Genomic DNA, 7,350 nt, shown 5'->3' with positions numbered 1-7,350 from the left:
TAAATAATCAATTTATCTAGAGAATTGCAATCGACTTAAAAAAACATGAGGGTGATGTAGTGGCTTCTATCCATGCATGCTCAAAGTAGGAATATTTTTCAAAGGCTCTTCTTGCATCTTCTCCCTCGCAGCATCCCTACTTTCTTCCTAGGAAACCTTTCTGCATGTAGTACCCATTCTTGTCTAGTGCGAATGCCAATGCTAGAGTGACCAGTAGAAAATCCACCACGCAATCTCTTTTCTGATGCCCTTCTCAGAAATTGAATGCTGAAGAATGCTCAACGTAACCACTTCAATTTTTTTCAATGATGAACATCATCAATTATCAATTTGATTCTATAATACGGATTTAACCATATACAAAATTAGAGCAACAAAACAGGAACGATACAGGATCCTCCAGATCATAACCACTTGTCAACCATGCCGCGAAAAATTGTTTCATATCAAGAAAAACACCAGCTACAGAGATAAAACTGCATAAAGAACTTCTATAATTCCACACATATAAACTTCATGTGTCCACCTTAACTAAAAGGATGAATCCAGTCAATGAAAATCGTGACATGGATTTTCTGTAGATTGATATTATCATTAAACCCAAAGGCCCAGAAATTGATGGCTCCTTTAGAAGGAGGGCAAAGAACTCAACAAATAAAAATAAGCAACTTTGAATAATGGTGGGCATTAATTTCCACAACCAGCACCAAATCACCACCCGCCGCTGCTACCGCCTCCATAGGTTCGCTCCTGTGCAATGTTAACACGAATGGAATGGCTTTGAAGGTCCTTTCCATCCATGGCCTCAACAGCAGCATTGGCCTCATCTGCAGAAGCAAAGGTGACAAAACCAAAGCCCCTTGATCTCTCAGTCTCTCTGTCATTAATAATCTTGGCTTCCATGACATCGCCAAAGGTTGCAAATGACTCTTTGAGAGTCTGATCATCTATCCCATACGAAAGACCTCCGACGAAGACTTTAGAGGACATGCACCGGAACGCGGTGTAGATGGCCGGTACGTATACAGAAGGCGTTGAACTGACATGTTTAGTTACGGATTGCTTGAGCAAGCTTCCCAACTTGGTAGCGAACGCCATATCTGTTGCCAAAAAGGAGTTTGCTGCTCTGTATAAAACTGATTCACAAATCAATCTCTGTTTCTCATGAAAATTCCAGTTGTGCATATAAATGGAATGAATTTGTTCATACAGACGAGGATATGAATTATGCAAAGATTCATTCATTAAATCAAAATTGAAAATGACAACAAGGGACCATAACTACGTAGGTGGAAATTGCGAGATTTCCTTATCTGGAAGTGTTTTTGGAATATCTCCGAGATATCTTTGAGTTCCTGTGTTTAGACAGCGCAAAAATTGCCTTCAATATTTGCAATGATTCGTTCATTAAATTAATGGAAAATATGTGTTTAATCGCTCAGGTTGTTTAACACAAGTCTTCTTCCTTTTATCTTCTTTCATGGGATTTCTCGGAGATCTTTCAGAAATCGAGTTCTTTTAAGCAATCAGAGTGCAACTTGTCCCTCTGCCATATTACCCAATTCACATTGAAAAACACATGTTTATGTAATTGAAAACATCCTGTTTTAAGCTTGGCGAACCATGTGTTTTCAAAACGACACTTAAACTCAATCTGAACAAAAACATGCAATCAAAACTTTGTTTCAAGATTTCATGGAAAATCTGAATTAAATTACCGATCAGTAGAGATTTGTCTTCATTTATTTCTCTTCGTAATGACTCAGCTATTCGGCATTCCAGTATGATTAAAACTTTTATTTATTTATTGGTGCACAAACGGAAGTTGCGTGCCTCCATATCCTGGCGAATTTTTAGAAAAATCCCGAGATTTCATCGTGAACCTCTCTTGCATTTATTAAAGAGAATCAAGCTTTCGATCTTTTTTTTGTAAGCTGAGGTGGTACTCTTTCTATTACTGGATAGAAAATAAAACATTACATCGTATCAAAAATATTGAAGACCCGCCCACATGGGGAAACCGGGTAATTAATCCATCTATAGTTTTTGATGGCCGCCCAAAAGTAAAAGGCCCAAAGTCTGATAATCTTAGCCAAATAGACAAGGCAGTCTTGAGATTTTCTAATACTACTAGTCTGCAAGAAATATATATCTCTATCTAAATCATGCAAAAAACTGTAACTAGAAAGACTATGAGTTTTCCTGAACATATCTCATGTCAAACATTGTCCATTGCTGGTTGCTGACTTGCTCCTTTCTCTGCATCTTGTTGGTCTCCCTTCAGCAGCTGATGAATTGCGTCCAGCTTCTCCTCTTGCCTCTCCATGGCAATGCGGATGAAACTTAATTCTCTGCGCATATCAGGGCTTCCCTAGGCAAGCTCGACCATCTCCTTAGCCACTTGCTCTAGGGCCTTTGCCAGCAGCCTCTTCATAACCCAGTATATGTGCAAGGACTGTTTAAACAAGGACATTCTTCCCCTGGTATGTCCTGGATCATGAAGCAGGAACTCCCAATCCTCCATTTCATCTTCAGATTGGTCCTGGAGAGACTCCTCCTCCAGGTACTGCATAATTCTTCTAACTGCTGGGTTGGTGTTGCGCTGATAGGCCCTTTCTGCCCGCCGGACCCTGTGATTCACCGTCCTTCTTGCCTTTTTAACAGGATTCATGTCCTGCCTGGAGTTCTCTCCTTCCTCCTGCGTCCTCCGACTCTGTCCCCGGCCCCTTTTCCTGCTCGAGTCCGCACCTCTGCCTGGGCCCCTCTCTCATTTTCTCATGCCATAACGACGAACCTTCACCTCCTGCGGAGCAGGGTGGTCATTTTCCATCTGCTAGTGCTCGTCGTCTGCTAACCTATCCTGAGAAAAACACCGCGCGTTCCCCTCGCCTCGGGGCAACTCCTCCTCAGACTCGTCCTCGATCTCCCAGATCTCATTTGGTTGATCTTCATTCATAATTCACTTTCCTTTCCGGCTCTTATTCTCAACAGCTGAATTATACTGCTCCTCTGCCTCCCTGGTTCTCTGCCTTGTTTCCATGTTACCCGCGGATCTGACGCAGAGAAATCTCTGGTGCCCGGAAACTTTTATCTTAAGATGCTGTCTCTCAGCAGCAATGTCCGCACCTCTCCAAATTAGGAAACAGCTAAATGACTGATCTTCCTTCCCCGTTTGGGTATATATCGAATTCCTGTCCTCATCGTACACCTTTGGTTCGAATTTCGTTTGCCGCTGGTTGCTTTCCGGGGTGACGTTTCCTTTGGCCATCATTCCTTGATTAATATCCGCTGTCAAGAGGTCTGACAGACCGCTCCACCCTCCTCTAAGATCTCGATCATTTATTGCTTCACCTTGGATGTGATCCTGGGCCGTTCTCCATGCACGCCGCCACTATACTGCCCCGTATCCTATGATCATATCTCTTCTCTGCCCCGACTGATCTAGGTTCATTACTCGGGACCTCCACGTCCTCTCATTGCTCCAGCTCATTGATCCTCGTGTTTCCGCTTGTAGCTTGATCATGGTCTGCATTAATTATTTCTGCCAGGTCCTTCCACTCCCTGTTCCCGCACACCGTTCTCCATTGATTATCCACCGTGCTGCCACGACCTCTACATCCCTAGTTTGCCGTGAAATCGGCCGCCTGATTCCCCTTCCTTCTAACGTGATTTATTATTTTGTATTCGATTCTTTTCAATAGGTCTGCGATTTCCTGGATAATTCCAGCCGTACGCCAGCTGTTTGTGACCTTCTCCCAATCTCGACCATTACTGAGCTTTTTCAGCGTTTCAACTGCAATCTGAGAGTCTCCTGTAATTTCTAAATTGATGTAACCATTTCTTACAGTGATTCGCAATCCCTGGTGAAGAGCCCAAAACTCTGCCTCGTTGTTTGTCATTTCTCCACCCCAGTCTGCGAAAATCCACCTTACCTGCTTGTTACTATCTCGGAAAATGCCTCCAAAACCAGCTTCTCCCGGGTTCCCCTTCGAGGCCCCGTCGAAGTTTAATTTGATGAAGTTTTCTCTGGGATAGCTGAATTTATCGGGGCTTTGAGTCTGCATATCATGTCGGGAGTTCTGCTTGTGATGGACCATCTCAAACTTTAGATTTAACTTGTTCAGGATTCCCTCCTCAACCTGGTTAGCCTTCCAATCCTCCCCATCCCATTTTTCAACCAGGATTATTTCCCGCATTAACTTGACTGCTCGTTCCCAGATTATTTCTGAATCTTTTGATATATTCTGGAATACTCTGCGATTCCTCTCCTTCCATATCATCCAAAGTACAAACCCTGAGATGAGATTCCACGCTCTTCTGACCACTTTACATTGAAAAACTTCCTTATTCCATTGAAAAACCATTTCAGTGAATTCACTGGGGGCTATCTCGGATTTGCCAAATATTCATTTAGTGTTCATCCACAGATTCTTTGCGAACGGACAGTTAATCAGAAGGTGATTTCTGGTCTCCACTTCAGTGTTACATAGACAACACCTCGATGGGCCATTGAAGCCTTTTTTTTGGATTCGATCCCAGGTTAAAATCTTATTCTTAGTTGCAAGCCATATAAATATGGAGACTTTCGGCCACCAGTTACTTTCCCATATAATTTTCCAGTCTAAATTCTCTTCACCTCTGGTTTGGGTATCAGTTAAGTAGTAAGCCTCTTTGGTGGTGAAGGAGCCTTTCATAGAATTCCCCCACCTGAGGATATCCTTTCCAGTGCGAGCTCTAATTTTCCTGGATTCTACCTCTTTCCTGTAGGCTTCTTGATGATCTTGGCTAAGCTCCCTGTCCCACTCAGTCGGATCAGTCCATATTCTCCAGCTTCCTTCCGGGTCATTAGCTTTCCAATAGTCTCTGACACATGTTCTATCTCCTTCTATTCTATCCCGAATCTGTTGAAGCCTCTGAATTCTGCTCATTCTTTCTTTCTGTTGCCACTTATCCTCCCAGAAATTGGCTTCTTCTCCACCTCGAATCTCCCAGAAGGTATGCTTTTCAACCAAATCTCTGTTCTGACGAGCTAGGTCCCATATTGTTGACCCTTTGGGGGTTTCTCTCTGTCTTAAGATCTCAACTGTGGAGTCAGGCATATTGTATTTTGTTTTCCATATGGCTTTCCAAAGATCATTGCCCTCCCTAAGCCAGTGCCACCAGAGCTTTGCTCCCAATACTCTGTTGAGAATTTCAGGGTCCCTCAGCCCCAAACCTCCTTTTTCTTTTCTCTCTGTTAACTGATTCCAAGAAACTAAGGCCCATTTTTTCTTCTGGTTAGTCCCTCCCCATATAAAAGTTCTAATGATCTCTCTAATCTTTGCACATACTCCTAAAGGGGCAGCCATTATCGACAAGGGGTAAATGGGGATAGCTTGAAGGACTGATTTTGCCAGAACTATCCTTCCTGCTATATTTAAAACTCTAAAGGCCCAGTTTGCTACTTTGTTTCTCAGCTTATCCAGGACTCCTTGCCAATTTTTCATCTTTTTGGAGGTAAAGTCCAATAAATTACCCAAGTATTTCGTAGGAAGTTCTCCTCTCTTAAGGCCCAATAATCTTATAAGGTGGGTTTTGACCTGCTCCACTGTATTAAATATTAATATACAGGATTTATCTCTATCAATTTCCAGACCAGAAGCCTCAGCAAATAAATCCAAAATTCTTTTAAGTTGTCTTACTTCTTTGACAGTTGGTTCCCCGAATAACATGATATCATCAACGAATTGTTGATGAGTTAAGGGCAAATTATTTCCCCAGATCTGAAGACCTTTGATTCTGTTTGCTTCTCTTTCTTTTTAAATAAATCGACCCAGACCTTCAGCTGCTAGAATGAAAAGAAACGGAGATAATGGATCTCCCTGTCTAATTCCTCTAGAAGCATTAAAAGTTTTCGAGGGAGTTCATTAACAAGAATAGAAAAATTTGGAGAAGAAATCAAGCTGTGGATCCACTTAATCCACCTCCTATTAAAACCAAAACTTTCCAGGACTTCTTCCAAATAATTCCAGTTAAGTCGATCATAAGCCTCGACAAGTCTAATTTGATCATCATACCCTTTTGATTTTTTGTTTTTAGAGAGTGAATAACTTCTTGAGTGACAACCAGACCATCGAGGATCTGTCTACCTTCAAAAAACCTATTTTTTCAACAGATATTAACTTGTCCAGAAGGGGTTTTAATCTCTTAGCGATCAGGGATGTTATAATCTTGTAAATAACATTACACAGAGCTATGGGTCTAAAACCATTGGCATCTTCTAAATTATCCCCCTTGGGAATTAAAGCATAGAAAGTAGAGTTAATGGCAGGCCATACCTTTTGGTTCATCCTAGATTCTTCTATCAGATCAAGGATCTCTTTTCCCAGGAAGTGCCATCCCGCCTGGTAGAAATTGACTGTGAAGCCATCCGGGCCTGTGGAGCAGTACCTTTCTTCATTGCTTTCACAGTTTCCTCTATCTCTTCTAAGGTAACAACTCTCATTAACACCTTATTTTGGTCCTCTGTGACTAAACGAGGAATGGCCGAGCATATTTCCTGAAATGCTCTCGTTCAATCAGGTTGAGGTTCAGTTAGGATTCCTTTATGGTGATCTATCAGGACTTGTTCAATCTCAGCTTGCTCGACCATTCTATTCTCATTCTTATCTTTGATGGATAGAATCTTGTTGCTCTATCTATGTTTGATCATAGCCTGATGAAAGAATTTAGTGTTCCTTTCCCCCTCCCTTAACCACTTTATTCTTGATTTTTGCCGCCAGAGGACTTCTTCCTGCTTTCGTCTTTCTTCTAGTTTTCCAAGAATTACCCCTTCTTCTCTAATGCTTTCCTCTATTCTGCCTTCCATTATCATCTTTTGTTGAAGAGAGTCCATTTCCCCCTCTAGTTTTTGTTTGTCTTCCATAATGTTGCCAAATTCTTCCTTGATCCATTTTTTAATTCTCCCTTTCAACTCTTTCAGTTTCAACTGGAACATATGCATTTTTCCTTTGCCCTGCACTGTACTCTGCATCCACCATTCTTCAACTTTCTTTATGAATCCTGGGTCCCTTAACTAGAAGGCTTCAAATCGGAAAGGTCTTTTTCCACGATTCCTTTTAATATCCACCTCTAGTCTGATCGGCCAATGATCAGAACCCAGGGATGGTATGATCTTTGCTTCGATGAAAACATCCTTATTCATGATAGCTTCTGAAACTAGGAAGTGATCAAGTCTTGATGCAATTTGGTTCTTGCCCACCCTCCTGTTGTTCCAGGTGCATATCCCATTAATAGTCTGGATGTCTACTAATCTTAAATCCTCTATCATTTCATTGAACCTATCCATGAAGTGGTCCAACTTCCTTATCC

The 7,350-nt window shown here is 41.8% G+C and overlaps 1 pseudogene; it reads right to left on the bottom strand.

The window, feature by feature from the left end:
• Positions 1–711: 711 nt before the first annotated feature.
• LOC149197703 (glycine-rich RNA-binding protein 3, mitochondrial pseudogene) lies at positions 712–1,098 on the bottom strand (annotated as a pseudogene).
• Positions 1,099–7,350: the final 6,252 nt, after the last annotated feature.

The sequence above is a fragment of the Pinus tabuliformis genome, chromosome 2_2 (genome assembly GCF_031772625.1).
Source record: "Pinus tabuliformis cultivar Carrire ecotype Pingquan chromosome 2_2, CPIR1, whole genome shotgun sequence".
Classification (NCBI taxonomy): domain Eukaryota; kingdom Viridiplantae; phylum Streptophyta; class Pinopsida; order Pinales; family Pinaceae; genus Pinus; species Pinus tabuliformis.
The sequence above is the reverse complement of the archived record's forward strand: the minus strand, read 5'-3'. Positions and strand labels throughout refer to the sequence as shown.